General features: G+C 46.8%; 2 pseudogenes; both read left to right on the forward strand.

The window, feature by feature from the left end:
• LOC144373122 (E3 ubiquitin-protein ligase TRIM35-like) overlaps positions 1-14,655 on the forward strand; it is a 58,638-nt pseudogene extending 43,983 nt beyond the window's left edge.
• On the forward strand, positions 8,158-13,171 carry LOC144373123 (stathmin-4-like; annotated as a pseudogene).
• Positions 14,656-19,281: the final 4,626 nt, after the last annotated feature.

Raw genomic sequence — 19,281 nt, forward strand, 5'->3', positions numbered from 1 at the left:
CATAGAAATTTGGGTGGAATTTGTAATGAGGAAAAATTCAATTTTTTATATTGCTTATTAGAGGACCAAACTCTTTGTTAGCTTGAGAAATGAACATGAATCATGCATTACCTGGTTTGCTTGTTAAATTAGCTTTTGCTATATTTAGAAATGTAAAAGTGTGGGAAAGGTTGATTTTTCTGTTTTTGTTTGAGAATGAGCAAGGACCTCCCCCCCATCCAAAAACTCACCCTTACCATTTATAGTCCCAATAGGAAGGTAGGAGGATCACAGATACATGCACCCCACACATATTCCTCTCCCACCTGCCCCCACTCACATGTACATACCTATGTTTCTCCCCCACCAAAGCCCAAAGCTTTTTGCTCCTTTCTTTTAGAGCTATGTGCCCTGCCTGCTTTGGGTCCTGCTGTCAGAGATGAGAGGCAGAAGAACAAGACAGATCAAAAGGGGAGGGAGCCCGCAGTGGCTGGCCTGGTTTATGACAGGCACTGGCAAATCTAGAGTTTATAGAACAAGCTGGAGAATGTGAATCTGGGGGAAGGAGGACAGGAAGTGTGCTGGGAGTCGCTGGGTCCCTGGACGGGCATCTGTGCCTGAAATCCAGACAGAAAGGGGAGCAAAGTGCAAAGTGCAGAGTGTGTATGTGAGAACAAGTGGATAGACAGCATCCAAAGCTAACTGCTCCCTCCACATGCAAGGGACTGTTGACCCAGGGTCAGGGCTGCCTGCCACTTACATTCAGCATCTCAGACACAGCTGTCTCAAGAAGCATACCATGAGGGCTTTCTGGAGAAAATTATTCCAAGAAGTACTGTAGATAGTAAAAACTGATCAAATTAAAAAAAAAACTTGAATACGAAAAGGACATATAATGGTCATGAACAACCAGAACAATAGCGTTTAGAGCCATCTAATTATAGTAAATGTATTAACAAAGCTGAATGCAAATGTCAAGTATCTTAGGCTAGGGATATGTTGAGTAAGGTGATCATGTAGTCTTTCTTACTACTCTGCATAGTGCATACAGTAGGTTTTAAAAAAATATTTGTTGAGTGAATAACATTAAAAAAAGAAATTGGTAATGATAATACAAAACTGAAAAATCCAGATCATTTTGATAGAACCAGGTTTGTAGAGAGAGGAAATAAATTTTGTTAAATCTCTTATCTCATGCAAAGAAAATCAGTGGACACTATTTTATACTTAACTTATACTTAACTTGTGTACTTATAGTTGTAAGTGATATCTATTTAAAGTTAAAATTAAAGTAATGCAAAAAAATAAGCTCTGGAGAAGAATGAAAGAAAAAAGAAATAAAAATGATGTTGCAAAAGATAAGGGGTCTCTTTCAGTATAGTTAAATTTGGGCTGGAATTAGAACTCTGATCTTTGGGCCTCAGACAGGCACTAGATTTCCTAGACCCTTTGTCTCTTCATCTGAGAAGAGATGGGAAATAAAAATCTAGAGATTCCCTTGACTCCTTTCATCTGTGGGACTGCAGAATGGGCAAAGAACTTGACCCTCTGGGGATGTTGACAAGTTCTCTTGCTTTTTCTGTCCAGATATGAAAAGGACTCAATTTATTATGCTTGATAGGTTAGGTGTAGGCTATCAAATGGGGATTGTCTGAGGCCATAGCTAAACCCAAGGACAGCTTAATGGTAAGAATTTAAAGCATGAGGTCACCCAGGATAGGGAGGCAATTTGGAGATAGTCAACTTCAACCATGTGCCATGGGCATCTCTTCTTGCTCCCATGTAGGGGCAGGGCTGGGTTTGAGAACAGCATGGAGCTTTGTCAGGAACAGCATGAAATTTGATGTAAAAAGATTATGGTTCAAATTATGCCTATCCCTTCCTGCTTGTCCCACTTCAGGGAAACAAAATTGCTAAACTGACCATGTGGAAAATGGGTCCAATCATATTCATTTCATAGGTTTCAGGGAGAGTGAATGGTAAAATGTATACACATGGATTACAATAATGCAAACATAATAGACACAGGAAAAAACAAGAAAATGCTGAAAGTGTAAACTCACTAGAGTGCAAATACTTATTTTCTTTTCTCTGTCAATAGATTTTTCTGACATTCAGGGCTAGTATGTTTGCAATTGAAGCAGTTTGTGTAAGGTGCATAAGCACACATGTACCGGGAAGCTCCTGGTTAGCCATGGTGCACTGTCAAACATCCATGTCATTGTCAGGAGTGAAATTACAGAGCTTGCTTCAGGTGCTTGTGCCTGAGACTGCTCCTGACTCTGGGACCCCACCCAGAGCCTGACTCACAAACCCAGTTCTCTGCCTGTCCTGAATAATAATTCACACCCTGAACTTGACTTCTGCCATGCTGAATCTCTTGTATATATTGAATAGGAGATTAAAAATAGCCTGGGAAGTCCCATCACTGTGGATTATCTGGGGTTGTCTAATGGCTTCCTCTTGGCATAGCCATTAGAACCTGGAGGGCCTCCTCAGACCTAGGCCTCCAAAGTTCTGCTGTCAGCAGCAGGTCATTCCTAGAAGCATAATTATGCTGCATTCTGAAGCTCTCGACCATTTGCCGTCTCCTCTTGAAGCCCTGAAAAGCAAACCTAAGAGGAGCTTTGATACTACCAGTCCCCAAAGCCAGTGAATCACACACCATTCTGTCTGCCAGCCCCCTCTATGACTCACTCATCCCTAAATGGTCTTTACTCTAATCCCCCTTTCTTCCTTGATGACATGGTCCACAGTATTGCAGGAGACCCTGCTGAAGACCTGCAGAGCATCTGTAGAACTCCCTAAGATTCCCCTCCTGGGGTTATTCTAGGACTTAACAGAGGACTTGGCATGGAATTCAATATTTATAAATAGTGTGGAAAGACTGAAAACCACATTCATGAAAAAATAATTTAACTCCTTTTGATTTTAAACTCAAATAAGACACATGCTGCCCATCAGAGCCCCTGGTCAGCATGAAATAAGCTAGGTTACTGTTCTAAGATGGTACAATTCCAGTCAAATGTAAAGACATGTGACACTGAGGTCACTTAATGCAGCTAATACCAGGTGAATATAGAACTTGACCTGGACTCCTAAGAGGCCAGTCCAGTGCACAGCTGGAAGAAGCCCTTCCCACTCTGCCTGTGGCTGGAGGACCTGGCTCAGCCTTCATGGTTCCCCCACCGTGAAGCTGTCATACCAATTCTGTGACAGAGTTCCTATATTTGGCCTCCAATATCCTTGCCAAGGAGAGCTCTATTCAAACCATTTGGTCATCCATTAGCTGCTTATCCCTCAAAAATAGTCCGCGTGGGCCTGGGCACATCCTGAGAGTCCTATTTGGGCATTTCTTAGAGTGACAAGAACAGTGCGACTCACTGTGCCACGTGGGCAGTCAGAGCATCTGGGAGGCAGTGTGCATGCTGGGAGGTGGCAGCACCAGGTGGTGCCTGAGCACTCAGCACTCTCCCCTGCCTGTTCCTGTTACTAACCGACTTGTAGAAAGCCGGGGAGCATGGTCCTGCTGATGCTCCCTGTGGCGTCCTGTCTGCATGCTCACCTTTGGATGCTGCTCTGCTGGCCTCAGAGTGGGCTGTTCCTCTCATCCAGCCTGTGTTTGAAGGGGTGAAGGGGCCAGTGTGAAGGAGAAAGGTGCCAACGCTGGAGTCCAGATGCTTGGGCTCCTGACCTTTCTCTGCCAGCAACTTGCTGTGTGACCTCAGGACCTCTGTCCCCAGGAGGAAGTCACTAGCATTTCTGATGGGATATTTTTCCTGCGTGGAATTGTTGTGTGCAATGCAGGACATTTAGCCTACCTGGGCCTGATGTCTCTCATCATGTGCTCATCAGAAAGTCTCTCCTGTTCCCCAGAATTGAGACAGCTCCTCCGGGAGAGTTCCCTGTTCTGTGATCATGCATCTGTTTAGTGATTTCCTCACCTCTGACATTGTGGTGTTCAAGGGAAATTGCGGGTACTGATATTTTCACTTTAGGCATCTTCTCCTCCCCACCATCCCACCATGAGATCCCTCTCATCAACATCTTCCCTGATTCTAGGGCTTCCCCAGCAGCCAAGCCCTCCCCCATTCAAAACTTACCCCTCTGTGTCTGAGGCCTCGTGGCTGACTCTCTGCTTGGTGGGATGATCCCTCACCAATTTATGTACTGAAGCTTGAGCTGGGGGAAGTGTATGGATGAGTCTGTAGTTGGGAAATCAGTGCTGGGTGGGACACAAATGACAGCCCAGGTTGGTCTCCAGCCTGCCTGTACAAAACATTGCCAGCCTTCCCCTCCTAATCTTTTCCCCAAGCTGACACTGCTGCTGAATCTCCTTGTGCTTGTACTTGAACCTGCGCACAGAGAAGGTTTCCTGATGGAACACACACAGGCTCAAATCCCAACTCTGCTTCTTACTGTCTGTGTGACTTGGTGTCCTTTACCCAACTGTGCAGAGCTGCCATTTCCTCATTATCAAAAATAAATTGAGATATGCCTTTGCTTTTCCTTGTACAAAGTAGATGCTGAAGAAATGGCAGCCGTTGTTATTGCTGTCCCTGTAAGCCTCACCACTGCCCTCTCCTCTCATTCAAAGAACACCAAAGCCTTTCTAACTGAATATAAGGTACAGACTCCTTCGCTGGTGTGGAGGCCTCTGTGATTTCCCTGTCCCATTCTAGTGTTCAGTCCCAATGTACCCTGCATCAACCCAGTGGGTCCCCTCTGTTCTGAATAAACCCAGTCCACCACTCATTCCACTGTCAAGATGCAAAGTCATTTCACCATTCTAGGCATTTCACCTAAATGGCATGATGGCCCTTCATCACCTGGGGTAAGGCCGCACTGGCATCTGGGCCAGCTGAAGCTGAAGTCCTCTCCTACCTGCTGTGCTGATGCATGCCCAGGCCCACAGGGGTCACTTGACTGACCAGTGGTGTTCCTACAAAGTGCATTGGAGCATGCGCTAGGCTGTGTTTTGCTGTGGTATGACATGGCATGAATGTTGAACCACCTGTGCAAGATGACACTTAGGTCACACCAGCAGGCCGAGTGCTGAGGAGGCTGCTGTCCTGGCTCCACTGACCACTGATGCCAGAGGCTAACCAGGGTGCCACCAGGCTCCTCTCAGGCTGGGTGCTCCTTGGCACCCAGAGGTCTCTCCAGAGGTCTTGCCTACCCTCTGCCCCCGTATCTTCTGGTCCTTCCTCAGAGCATCCCATACAGAGCAGATCTTTCAGATCTTGGCTGCAACAGAAATGGTGTAGCACTTAGCATGAGGGTTTTTAAGGGTCCCATGTACCCTGAGATTCTTGTACACAGATGCTCTTGAGGAACAAATCAGACCATGTGCAAATGCTGGTTGCTGAGATAAGGTGGAAGAATCATGACTTTGGCTCATGGTTTTGTTATTTACTGAGGGTACTGGTTTCCTAGGGCTGGAGTACCTCACCATAAAACAGTGGTGAGGATTTCAAACTCAAGGTGCCAGCAGGGTATGCTTGCTCCAGAGTTGCAGAAAAGATCCTTCCCTGCCTCTTCCAGCTTTTGGTCACCCTGGGCATTCCTTGGCTTGAGGTTTCTTCACTCCAATCTCTGCTTCCATTTTTGTATGGCTTCCTCTGTGTGTCACTCATAGGGACTTGCCATTGAACTTAAGGCCCACTTGGGTAATCAGAGATGATCTCATTTTGGAATCTTTAATGACATCCGAGGAAATCTTTTTTTTTTCCCTAATAAGACCACATTCACAGTCATTAGGATTAAGATGTGGATGAATCTTACTCAACTCACTCTACTGAATGAAAATGTCACTTGGCCTCTCTGACCCTCAGTTTCTTCATTCATAAAATGCAGATAGTATTGCTACTTCACAACACAGTTATGAAAACTAAAGTAAAAGAGTGTTTACATTGCAAATATTCTATGAGTACCAATTTTATCATGCAGATTCTGATCCAATGGTCATCACCAATTCCTTGACCATGCACACTGCTGATCAGCTCTGTGACATCTCCTGTTCCCTCCTTGGTCTTCCTCCTCTGGCTCCTGACATTCTCTATGTTCCCCAAACTCCTAGCACAGTAGCTTCCATGTAGAATGTTCTTAAATACATGGCACATTTTAAAATTAATCCATAGCCCTAGGCCATGGCTTGAGTTCTTAGGACCATGGAGGAAGCAGTAGTGAGAATCTAGTTTCTCCCCTGGCCACTAGGGAGGAACTTAAAAGTCACAAGATGGGGATGCTTGACTTGGCTCTGCCACCTCAGAACTTTGTGACCTTAGTCTAGCATCTTAACTTTTTTGAGCCCCAGGTCCCTCATCTGAAAATGAAGCTGATGATGTCTCTCTTGTGGGCCTAGCTCTGGCTCAGTGAAGCTCAGCTGGGATGCTGTGGGTGCGAAGTGCTCCCTAAGCACAGCCTCATCCTCATTCTGGCTTTGGCCAAGGGCTACATCCTTTGACTCCAAGTACTTGCCCCTGCTCAGCTCCCCTTCTTTTTTCAGGTGGGCTTCTCTGCCTCCTCTTCCATTTCTGATCCATCACCCAGGTTAAGGTCCAAGGCCGCTGCCTCTCCTGGCAAGAGCTTCCTCACTCAGCCCATTGCCTTCAGATAGCCCGGCCCTGAGCAGATTATGCAGGCTGCAGACACATGACTGGGGATTTCACATCCAGGCACTAGGCCTGCCTCCCTGCTCGGGTCCCGCTGGCACCATCAGGAACAGCCTGATACCAGAGAAAGAAGGTCCATTGTGTGACTCAGGAGAGGCCTGGCAGGGGCCTCTGGACCCAGCACATTGAGGAGAAAGGAGACCAAGACTGTGTGGGCAGCTAGAGCTAGGTCAAGTCTGTGCGCTCTCTAGTCACACAGACCCTCTGAGCCTCATTCTCCTCACTTGTGAATGGAGACGACACTCCTAGCAGGGCTGAGGGGAGGACCACACTGACACAGAGGAAAGGACCCTGACATTCATGACGCATTCTGTGTGCTGGTGCAGGGCAGAAGCTTTTCTCATCTAATTGGTACATCTCTGTGCAGAAGGTCAGAAAAGCAAGGTTCGGACATGTGACATGACTAGCCAAGAGTTGACATCTGCAATCACACTTCACTGGTCTAGCTCTTACCCCAGAGCTGGCCCCGCTACTCACAAGAGCTCGGACCCTGGCTCCTAGTGGGAAGGCACCATGGCTCTTGGAGGAAAGGGGCTCCAGTTTGGCCTCAGTGTCACTTAGCCACGTGAGAAGGCAGCCTGCTGGCTCGTACCACCTTCCACTGGCAGAGTGACCAGTGGTCAAAGATGGAGTGGCCTGGGTGACAAGCACTCTCCAGAGCCAGCCCTTCCTGTCTTCAGTGAGCTCCAGGCAGTGCCTTCGCTGCTCTCCTACCTTCTAACTATCTCAAGGGAGCCCTGAGGACACTGAGCTTTTTCACCCTGACCCTGGCCTGAGCAGTTCCCTGGCAGAATGACCTTTTCACCAGATTCTGACCTGTCTCTTATGCTCTGACAGGGGTCCCTCCCTGGCTCCCCTGGCCTCATGCTGAGTAGGGAGCCCATCTCTGGCTCCCACAAAGCCCTGATGTGTCCATTTGTGTCTATGAATCAACCAGGTGTGATGACACTGGGCCTTGATTCTTCTCTTTTTGTGATCCAGGGTTGTTTTTAGTGGGCCTGGGCCAGTGGTTCTTGGAGGGCGGGCAAGAGGGAGGCCATCTTGAAAAAGTTTTAACATCTCTGTCCAACTCTCTCTCACCCCATGTCAGAACTGGCTGGAGACAGGTGGGGTGTAGAGACGGAAGTTAAGAGGGGTGGTTATTTTTAAAAATACCTCTAGGCAATTCCTACTGGAGACTGGCCTCTCACTAGCATCCTTGCCTTGGGAAGGCCACTGAGCTGCCCAGGGAGACAGAGGAACACCCCTTGTTCATAGGGGTTTGGGAAACTCAAGTTCACATTCAGGCCTCGAGACAAGGAAGCCAACAGCAACATTGGCATTAGTGCCTGAACTTGACCCGGTTAAGTGGAAGGGTGTGAGTATTTGGGATAGTGAGAGCTGGTGGAAAGAGGACCTAGGGGTGAGGGCAAGTGCAGTACCCCAAGGTTCCTCTGCAGTTGTATAGAGACCCTCCTTAGGCTGATAATCTATCAGTGGTAAACTATTTCTTTTTTTGTTTCAGAGTTTGACCATGTCCTGAGCTGGTGAGAGACGCCTTCTGTGACTTTCAGTCAGATTAGCCACCAGATCCCAGCAAACATGACCCTCGCAGGTAGGTCCCCACATGGCATGGAAGAATGGGCTATTTTTCTGCACATAATGATTTATGGACGCACAGAGACATGTCTACTTGCAGGGCCAAGTAGAACCTGACCCCAAAGTTAAGCAGAAAAGGAGACACACATAATATGAAAACAGGCCTTCAATTTCTGAAAAGTAATGCAGGCCAACATCATCATCTAAACTTGGCTGTCAGATAACCCAAAACCACACTATTGGGAAACTAATAATGTATTGCCCAGCTGTGCCATCTCCCAAATTAGTGATTTTTAAATTTTTTTTGTGTGTGTGTAGTATTGAAGATTGAACTCAGGGTGCTGTGTCACTGCTACATATCTAGCCCCTTTTTAATATTCTATTTTGAGGCAAGGTCTCACAAATTTGCCAAGGGTGGCCTTGAAATTGTGATTTTCTGGCCCTAGCTTCTGAAGTCGCTGGAATTACTGAACATGCACCAGTACACCTGGCCCCAAAGTAATGATTTTGAAAGTGAATAAAAATAAGTGCAATTAGAATTTTTTGACCACCCTCTCTCCCCCCAGTAACAATTTCTTCTTGTGCAAACATTTTGCCTCTGTGCTTTTAGCAGGTCTAACCTCAGGCCTGGGAAGAGAGCACAGGGGTAGAGCATGGAGATATCTCCCATGAGGAGGAAGGGCTTTTATTCTTGTCCCAGCCTTTGTCCCACCATGGTGGCTCCTGACCATCTCAGTCCCCAGGTGGTGGGTGGGAGTATAACTGAAGTTTTTCTTCCTTTTGCTCATTGGTGTATTTTTTCTTTTAAAGTTTTTTAAATGCCCATTCAGTATTTCTGCAGTCACTTATGTTTTCAATTGTAAAAGAGCACAATTGGCTCTGTGCTGGGCAGGTTGCTGCTGAGAAGGCCTGAGAATGCTAAGCACAAAAGCATGTCCACTATCTCCAGGGAAGTGGGGAGAGATGGACAGGGGTCACCACTGTGGCCTGGGCGGCTCTGAACTGTGACCTCCAAACACAGAGGGAATTGGTGGTGGTGGAGATACACTCTTGCCTCATGGACACCAGTCATGCTGGCTTTGGCCACTGTGCTAGGAAGGTCAGGAAGAGCAGCCCCACTTAGCACCCAGTGTGGAGCAGAGGGACAGTGATGACTCCCTGTCCTGTCTTCTTCTCCACCCTTTGTGTGGCACTACCCAATGTTTCTGGTAGAATGGAGCATGGATTTTCTACATCCCAATGCCAAAGAAGTGACTCATCCAGGGTGAGCATGGGGAGACAGAAAGCTGGGTCCCAGAGTCAAGCTGGGGGCTGGTGGTGGTGCTTGAAATCTATACCTGAGGATGCCTGGCATTTGGTGCTAGGAGGGGAGAAATACTAGATAGGGCCACTGGGTGCTCTGGAAGGGGACAGATGAGGGGCTGAATCAGACGCCACAATCCTAAGGAGGTGGTTCCAGATGTGAGAGGTGCAGGTGGCTTGGGTGCATTTCTGGAGCTAAAAACTCCAGACCAACTCATGTAGATGTGGGTCTCTGAGGCCAGCCAGGGTCCCCAACTTTACCTGCCTGATGTTTCCACAGCCTACAAGGAGAAGATGGAGGAGCTCCCACTGGTGTCCCTGTTCTTCTCCTGCTTCCTGGCTGACCTTCTGAATAAGTCATCTTACATATATGAAGGTCAGTGAGGACTCAGTTGAGGAAGAAAGGAGTAGAGGCTCCCTCCTGTGCATGAGGGTGCAGTCCCCAGCCCCCATTTTATGAAACTCTCCTTCCCGTGCACATGCTCCTACCCAGAGTGCCAGGGTCCAAGCTGCAGGGGTCTAGCCTGGGGCACTAGATGGCAGCTGGGATCTGAATCAGGCCCTCTCTAGAGCACTCCCTCTTAGCTTCACCTTTGTTCATTTCTTGAACAAACAACACCAAGGGGAACCAGGCAGAGAGTCCACCCTCAGGAACAAACCAGAAGGGAAGAGGGGACACGGGGTGGTTGAGCGGTCTCCTAGGAAAGGAGGAGATTCTCCAAGAGTCTGGAGGTGGGAAGAGGGCTTCCTGCCTGGGCTGTGGTGGCTGTACTGCTCGGGGCCAGTTTCAGAGATGGTTCCTAGACACTGGATGTCCAGGTTCTCCTGCTGGGTGTGGGGGACAGGTCACCTCCTATTTCCTGTTGAGAGGAAGGGGTGTGGTTGGCCTGGCAGTAGGTGACGGTGGGTTTGGATGACCTGGGATTGTCTTTTCTGTTTAGGCTGGTGTGGGAAACCGTGTAGGAGGAAAGATCAAAGCCAGATGAAAGACAGTGCTGAATGGACAGAAAGAAGAGAACAGGGTAGGAGCAGTCAGTGTCCACAGGCCACACAGTCAGTGGGTAGCAGGACGAGGAGGGGCCTGGGTGGGCAGTGGGTAAAATGCACCACTGTCTGACACCAGCAAGGACAATGGGTGAAAGAGCTAATCCTCAGAGGAGGCTGGTGGTAGAGGCAGAAGCCAAGGCAGCTGCTGTTGCTGTGGCTGGTGTCAGACATCACATGTCCCCAGGGCCCTAATTGAGGAGCCTGGGGCCTTACTGTGGCTATGGACCTTGGGCCCTATCAGCCCTCTGACCTTAGGTAGCAGTGCTCAGGACAGAACCAGGCCCATGGCCACTGGTTTGTCACAGGGACCCAGCTCTCCTGGTCCATGTGCATGTTTTAGGGGTCCCAGCTATTCTTCAGCAGGTAAGCAGTCCTCGCTTTCATCATGCAGCAGACACAAGGGACCTGAACTGGTGCATCATCTTGGACATGGAAGTCATTGAACTGGAAGTCATTGAACTGAACAAATGCACCTCGGGCTAGTCCTTCAAAGTCATCCTGAAGCCACCTTCCTTTGATGGGATGCCCGAGTTCAATGCCTATTTTCACTGGCGGCAAGACCCATCACTGGAAGAGATCCAGAAGAAACTAGAAGTGGCCGAGGAACGAAGGAAGGTAAGTGCTTCTCTTTTTTGTTTCGCTCCCTCTTAGCATGGGCAGGAGGGAGCTGGAGAAGATGGTTTCTTCTCCAGGGATCTGTACGTTGTGCAGGCCCTGGCTCTGGTCAGCACGTGCCAGCCCCTCACCCTGATGCTATCCTTTGAGGGGCACCAAGGCCTCTACCAAGTACCCTGTGGGCGGGAAGCAATCTGGGTCTGATTTCAGGCTTCCCCAATTAATAAGGGATGACTCGAGACAAACTCTTGAAAAAAAAATCTACAGTCACAATAGGAGGGGGCATGGGCTCAGAGGCCATGTCCAAAACAAATAATTGAGGCTGGTCTGGTGATAGAGAGTTTGAAAGACTATTTGCAAACACTTCTGTCTCATTATACTACTGCCTCACAAGTCCATGGTGGTAAGCAGAACAGGCATTATCCTTGATGTAGATGAGCAAACCAGTCAGAGAGTCAGATGACTTGTGCTGGATGACATAGCTAACATGGGCAGAGTTGGGACTAGAAACCAGTGCTTCAGCTCTGCGTCCAGGTGGCTCTTTGCTTGCCTTTGTTAGAAAGAAAAGCCCACCATTGTGTCACTAGGCTTTCATCACTGAGAGGGCATTTGGAGACAAGGAAATGGAAGCTGGAAACCCAGGGCCCAGGAGCTCACCTGAGAAGCAATTGGAAAGGTTCACACTGGGGAACATGAGCTGTGGAGGTAGGATAGACTCCAGGCAGCAAGGTGCCAGCATAGACATTTGAGAGGGCATCTTTCTCTGGGACCTTGATCCTACTCACCTTTATTCACTGGAGGAGACAGCAGGTGGGGTGGGAAAACCTTCTGGGCCAGTCTTTGGGTCACCAGTGGTCTACACCAGAATTATTTGGTGCAAAGTTTAAAACTACACATACTTGGACCCTGCCACACACCTACTACCATGGCTTTCTAGGGTTGGTCTCTGGGGACCATAGAGGTTCCCAGGTGATGCTGACACATGGTGGAGTTTGAGAACTACTGCTTGATCTACACTGTTCTCTGCCTCCAACCCATGGGAAGTTCTAGGTCCTCTCTAGGGACAGAGCTCTAGATTAAGGTCTAGCTTGGGAGCCTGGGTTGCCTCAATGGGTCTACTTCAAGTCAATTCTGCCATTTGAACGTGATTATACCAGGGACTGGAAGGCGGGTCATTTACCCAGCACCTGCCAAATGCAAGGTGCCATTGTGGGAAATACAAACTAGAAGACAAGAGGATCTGGAAGTTTTCACAGTGAGCAGTAGCATGAGGCAGGCAGGATGCAGCACTGCAGGTGGACACTGCCTTCACAGAGCTCAGGAGGTGCCAGAGCCGCCCTCCAGGCCCTGCCGTGATCAGAGAACGTGGCCCACCTTGAGGAGTCAGCTGAGGCCATGCAGCTGGCCATGTAGCTGGCCATGCAGCTGGCGGGCCGCAGAGGGCGGGGCCTGCCTTTGGGCTGAACTACAAATGAAGGATCTCTTACCATAAGAAAGCAGGTGAAGGAGGCGGAGGGGGGTGGGCAATAAGCAATAAGGGGAATGGACCAGGAACTCAGGCAGATGGCGCAGACTGGTGACTTGTAGGCGGGGCTTGCAGTGGTCCTGCTCTCCTAGGGGCTCCTCTCACACAAGCTACCCCAGCAGCTCCCTATAATAAGTCAAGCCAAGCTGCCAGTCCAGCTGTCACAGTAGCCAGATAAGGGGGAAAGAGGCTGGGGGCTCTGCGGGAGGCTGGGACCCACCTGTCCCTGGGCTCACTCACCTGCCGCATTCTGCCACTCCCAGGACGCCTTGGCCGACACTGCTCCGCTGTTCCTGATAGCCATCCTGTGCTGCCCTTCTCTCACCCCTCTACCTTCCTTTAGGCCCGGGGAAGCCTGTGTGACCTGCCCTGTCCCTCCCTTTCTTCCCAGGACAAGCATGCGGAAGAGGTGTGGAAAAACAAGGAGCTGAAGGAAGAGGCCTCCAGGTAAAGCCCAGAGGCCAAAGAAGTTTCCAGGAAAGCTGTACAGTCCCACAGCTCCGGTTCCAGCAGCCTCCCCCCGTCGACTGCTCTCCCAGCGCTGGGTTTGGAGAGGGGGGGGCCTAGGGGCGTTTCCTCCGCTTTTGGTGTTTGTACATGTAAAGAATTGACCAGTGAAGCCATCCTGTTTGTTTCTGGGGAACAATGATGGGGTGGGAGAGGGGAAAGAAGGAGAGTTTGGAAAGGAGAAGAAGTCACGGACATTGCGACACTACCCACTGCAGAATCAGGCCACCAAGGCCTCCAATTTTCATGGCTCTGCCTGGAAGAGCAGCCTCCAGGCACCCTGTTGAGGGAAGATGTGAACAAGGGGCAGTGGAAGTTCAGGGTGAATGATGGGCAGAGTCCTGAGGAGCCATGGCTGCAGGGCCCACAGGATAAGAAGCCCAGCCAGAGCAGTGCAAGGCAGACATGTCACTCTGCCTAGCAGCAGGAGGAATGAGGTGTGTGTGTGTGTGTGTGTGTGTGTGTGTGTGTTAACCATCATCTTTTGATCATCATGACCAATGAAACGTTTACTACAAATCTCCAGTGCTTTTCTTCCTGAATTTGTTTTTTGAGTGACTGGTAGAAAGTTCTAGAAATGTATCCGCCTCCCATCTGATAGCAGGTGCCTCTTAATTTTGCCATCCATGTATCTGAGGTGCTTCTGGAAGAGGTTGGTTAAATTATGCTGGCCCTTGGAATAATTGAAAGGTTTGCTTTTCCCTTCTTTTAAACCTTCCCTGTGGGTTGTTCCTGCCCTGTCCCTCCCTTTCTTCCCAGGACAATCAAGTGGATTGAGTGTAATGAATTGATAAGAAAAGAAACCAAATCTTCCTTACTATGGACTAACATTCTAATATGGTCCCCAGGATTCATTGTAAGAAAGAAGTTGCCTTAATGTGTTAGGTTGCTATAACAAAATACCTTATTCTGGGTCATTTATAAAGGAAAGAGATTTATTGCTCACACTTCTAGAGTCTGGGAGGTCCAAGATCATCTGGTCAAAGCTGCTCTCCACTCAGTCCTCATATGGCAAAACGGTAAAATGAGGGTAAAGCCCTCATGAGCTCATCACCTCCTGAAGGTCCTACCTCTTAACACTATTGCATGGGGGGTAGGTTTCAACATAGGAATTTGGGGGGAACCTCAATAGTCAGACCCTGGCAGAAGCCCTTTTCACCCTGGGAGCTTTGGGATTCTCAGTGCATCAAACTGTGATCAAGAAAATAAAATGTTTGCTAGTGGAAGGCAGAAAGAGCCATTCAGTAACAGAACTCATGTTCTCCAGGACCAGTACCATGGCTGGAAACAGAAGCCCCTCCCACTCCTCCCTTGCAAACAGGAGCAGGAGGGCAGTCTGCCTGTCCAGGGGCCCAGAGAATTGCTACACCCTGCCCTGCACACTGTGGAGTTTTGTACAGCTTTGCAAATAAACTCTTTGATATTGCCTTTTGTTTTTTCCACCAGTGGTATTGCAATTTAGCCTTGTTTTAGGAAAGGATAACTGGAGGATCAACATTGATGGTGGTGATGAAGAAGAAGGAGGCGGCGGCAGCTAATGCTTTGAACATTCTTACTAGATGCCTGGAAATTTTCTGAACTTATATATTACCTCACCTAATTCTCACACCAGCTGGAGGAGAAACTTATTCTTATTATCCTATTATATAGGAAAAGAAATTGAGGTATAGAAAGCATAACTCTTGCCCAAATTCACAAAGATAGTTAAGTGGGAGAACAGCGACTTGAATTTGGCAGCTTGCTCCCAGGGTCTGTATTTTTAGCCACTTCACTGTGCTGCTTCTTTTTAAAAAACTTTTTTATTTGTTCATTATAATAATACAGAACGTTGGAATCCATTCTCATATACATACATGCACACAATATAACACTGTAATTTGGCCAACATCCTTACCCTTTCCCTCCCTATCTCCCCCCTTCCTCTACTCTACTGGCCTCCTTCTATTTTCTGTGCTGCTTCTTGACACTTCCAAACTAGGCTGTGAGTCCTAGATCAGTGTTTCTGAAGCTGTGAGATATGACTCATTGGATTGTGAGCTCAGCTTTATTGGCCCTACCCAATCTTCCTTCCTTCAGAATAGAACAGAAAACTAAACATTAAAATGAATTCCAGGTAATAAGTACTTTTTCCACAGAAATTGTATCTCAATTTTAGTTTTTGTGTATGTATTTCTAGCATGCTGCATAAAACATATACATATATATGCACATATATATGCATATATAAATATATGTTTTTAAATTGGGGGTGGCAATCAGACCCTTTTGAATGAGCATGGAGACAGGATGTCCACTAAGCCCCAGCATCTGACCCTGAAATTTCAAATTATGTGCTCTGAATGGCGCACCTTCAAAGCATTAGGAAACAAATCCTGCCTTAAAAGTGTTTACAAATGGGGCAGGAAGCTAAGTGGCAAGGCCATGGTTTTTAAATTTCCAATTTACATCAAAATCTCTCTGAGAGCTTGATAAAATGCGGATTTCTTTGCTAAGTTTGTAAATGAAAATAATTGACTAGGTTTATTGAAATAGGGTCTTTTGAGGATTCCATCTGCCCTGGAACCTACAATTTAGCAATCAATTTCCATTTTTTTCCTTTTAAAAAATGGTTTAGTAAGATTAAATCTTATTTTAAGTTTTTTTTTTCTGGTAATTGGCAGGATTTATACTAAGTTGGTATTCACCAAGATGGGCAAACTCGTTGTTGACAGCTTTTACCTGTCCTCATCTGCCAGTGTCCCTCTGTTTGGCTGCATATGGGGCCCTTCCAGCTGCACAGCCCCTTTCCTGGGATTCTCTGGGACTCCCCACAGTCCAGGAGCTGAAGAGTTTTGGCACTGCAGGGGGCCTCTGAAGACTGTCACTTAAGCCTGACAGCTGCCATCTATTCTTATTGGTTGCTAAGTACAGTATTTACTTATTTTTAATTAACAGATAAAATTATATGATTCTTCATGAACAATGTGATGGTCACAGTTTGAACCATTCTGAACAACAGAAAACTAAGCCATAGGTAATGCATCCAAGGGTAAGAGGATGACGGGTCTCTGTCAACTGGAGTGGGAGAAGCCTTCCTAGAGAAGAGGGAGCCTGGGAGCACAAGGACACTTCCAATAGGCAGAGCGGAAGAGGCCGGCTGGGGCAGAGTGGGTGCTGTGCTGGGCACTGGGGCAGGAGCTGACCCCCTAGAAGGGAACCCATCCATCATCAGTCAGCAAGAGTGTGTGCAAGAAGGGCGCCTGGGGTCCCCATTATGATGCAGCAGAAGGAGGAACTGGGGCTGAGAAAGGGAGGACTGAAGCAGAGGTGTGTTTTAAATCCTGCTGCCCTAAATCAATGACCTTTGATGGAGCTATAGCACTCCTGACAGGGGAAGGTTGGAAATGTGGCAGCAATTTTGGTTAGGACAGGAGAAGGTGCAGGTGGAGGCCTGGGATTCCATGTGAGCACCAGACAGTGTCTCCAGTCTCCCTTGACCTCAAATTGTAAATGAGAGACCTGTTCAGGATGATCCAAGCCCAGGACTTACAGGACCTAGCTTAGTTCTGCATAAGAACAGTGCCAAACCCTAGCCTTTCTAGCTCTGCTAATCCTGGGTTTTTCCCCTGATGGGGTAATGGCCTTGAGTGTAGATTGAGGAGTGGGATAGCTGGGTTAAATTGTGGTTCCATTCCAAGTTTTCCAAGGAATCTCCATACTGCTTTCCAAATTGGTTGCTCCAATCTGCAGTCCCACCAGCAATGTATGAGTGTGCCTTTTCCCTACTTCCTCACCAACACTTATTTTGTTTGTATTCTTTTTTTTCAACTGCTCCCAGCTGTTGCTTCATAAAGGAGAAGGAATTTTAAACTAGGCAGTTGAAGAAACACTAACATCTCAAACTAACCCATTTTATATCCTTTTTTGAAAATTTTCTGAACATGAAAACTTTGCTTTAAAACATTATTTTATTTTATTGATTTTTAAAAAATAAATGACAGTGGAATGCATTATAATTCATATTACACATATAGAGCACAATTTTTATATCTCTGGTTGTATATGAAGTGTATTCACACCAATTTGTGTCTTCTTACATGTACTTTGGATAATGATGTCCATCATATTCCACCATCATTGCTAACCCTCTGCCCTCTCCCTTCCTCTCCCACCCCTTTCCCCTATCTAGAGTTCTTCTATTCCTCCTATGCTCTCCCTCCCTATTACACTATGAGTCAGTCACCTTATATCAGAGAAAACATTCAGCATTGTTTCTTTGGGATTAGCTATGTTGTTTGTATTCTTGATAACTGCCATTCTGACTGAGATGAAATGGATGGTGTTAAAGAATATCATGCTAAGTGAAGTAAGCCAATCCCCCCAAACCTGAATGTTCTCTCTGATAAGTGAATGCCGGTCCATAATGGAGGAAGGCTTGGGAAAAATGGAGGAGCTTTGATTGGGCAAAGGGTAGGAAAGTGAGGGAAGGAAAGAAAAGATGGTGAAATGAGATGGATATCATTACCCTAGATACACATGTGTGAATGCACATAATGTGCAATGCTATGTCTTGTACAACCAGAGAAATGAAAAGTTGTGCTGCAATATCACAGCAGAATGCATTACAACTTATATTATACATATATAACACAATGTTTCATATCTTTTGTTGTATACAAAGTATATTCACACCATTCATGTTTTCATACATGTATTTAGGGTAATGATGACCATAACATTCCACCATCTTTTTTACCCCAATACCTTCTCTCTTTGCCTACCACCTCTTTGCCTATCTAGACTTCCTCTAATTCTCCCATGCTCCCCTCCCAAACCCACCATGAATCAGCCTCATTATATCAGAGAAAACATTCAGCATTTTTTTTTTTATTTTAGGAGGGGATTGGCTAACTTCACTTAGCATTACATTCTCCAACTCCATCCATTTACCTGCAAATGTCATGATGTTATTCTCTTTTAATGCTGAGTAATATTCCATTGTGTATATATGCCACATTTTCTTTATCCATTCATCTACTGATAGGCATCTAGGTTGGTTCCACAGTTTAGCTATTGTGAATTGTGCTGCTATAATCATTAATTATGATTAATGTGGCTGTGTCCCTGTAGTATGCTGTTTTTAAGTCCTTTGGGTATAAACCAAGGAGTGGGATAGCTGGGTCAAATGGGTTCCATTACCAGTTTTCCAAGGCATCTCCATACTGCTTCCATATTAGCTGCACCAATTTGCAATCCCACCAGCAATGTATGAGTGTGCCTTTTTCCCCACATTCTCACCAACACTTACTGTTGTTTGTCTTCATAATAACTGCCATTCTGACAGGAGTGAGATGAAATCTTGAGTAGTTTTGATTTACATTTCTCTGATTGCTAGAGATGATGAGCATTTTTTCATATATTTGTTGATTGATTGTATATCTCCTTCTGAGAGATGTCTGTTCAATTCCTTGGCCCATTTATTGGTGGGGCTTCTTTTTTGGGGGGGGCATTTGGCTTTTTGAGTTCTTTATATACCCTAGAGACTACAGCTCCATTTGATGTGCAAGTGGTAAAAATTTTCTCCCATTCTATAAGCACTCTATTCACCTCACAGATTGTTTCATTTGCTGAAAAGAAGCTCTTTATTTTGAATCAATCCCATTTATTGATTCTTGATTTTTAAAAAAATCTCAAAGGAAGAAACAAGGATTGTTTCTGTTGGAGATCAGTATTTTTCCTGCTTCCCTTCTCATCCGATGGGTGAGGTCGCTCGTTGTTAGCTGGTATCTCTGCCCTCAGGATGGCAAAGGTAACCAGGGAGGAAGGATTGGTCCTGGGTAGAGGGTACCTGGAAGTGGGGTATGGGACCTCTCTGTCCCCAAAGGGAGATTGCACCTCAAGGATCTCATTTTGGGCATGCTCGTGTGATGTGAGTGCCTGGTCTTATCTTTATCTCATCTGAAGACCTTCTAGTTCCTGGTCTCTGTGTTCGCCTGTAAACTGTATCACACTCACCATCTCCCTTACTGCTTTATAATAAGAGTCCTTTGTCTATGGGGCTCTTATATGCTGCGT

This window comes from Ictidomys tridecemlineatus, unplaced genomic scaffold (genome assembly GCF_052094955.1).
Source record: "Ictidomys tridecemlineatus isolate mIctTri1 unplaced genomic scaffold, mIctTri1.hap1 Scaffold_240, whole genome shotgun sequence".
NCBI classification, from domain to species: Eukaryota; Metazoa; Chordata; class Mammalia; order Rodentia; family Sciuridae; genus Ictidomys; species Ictidomys tridecemlineatus.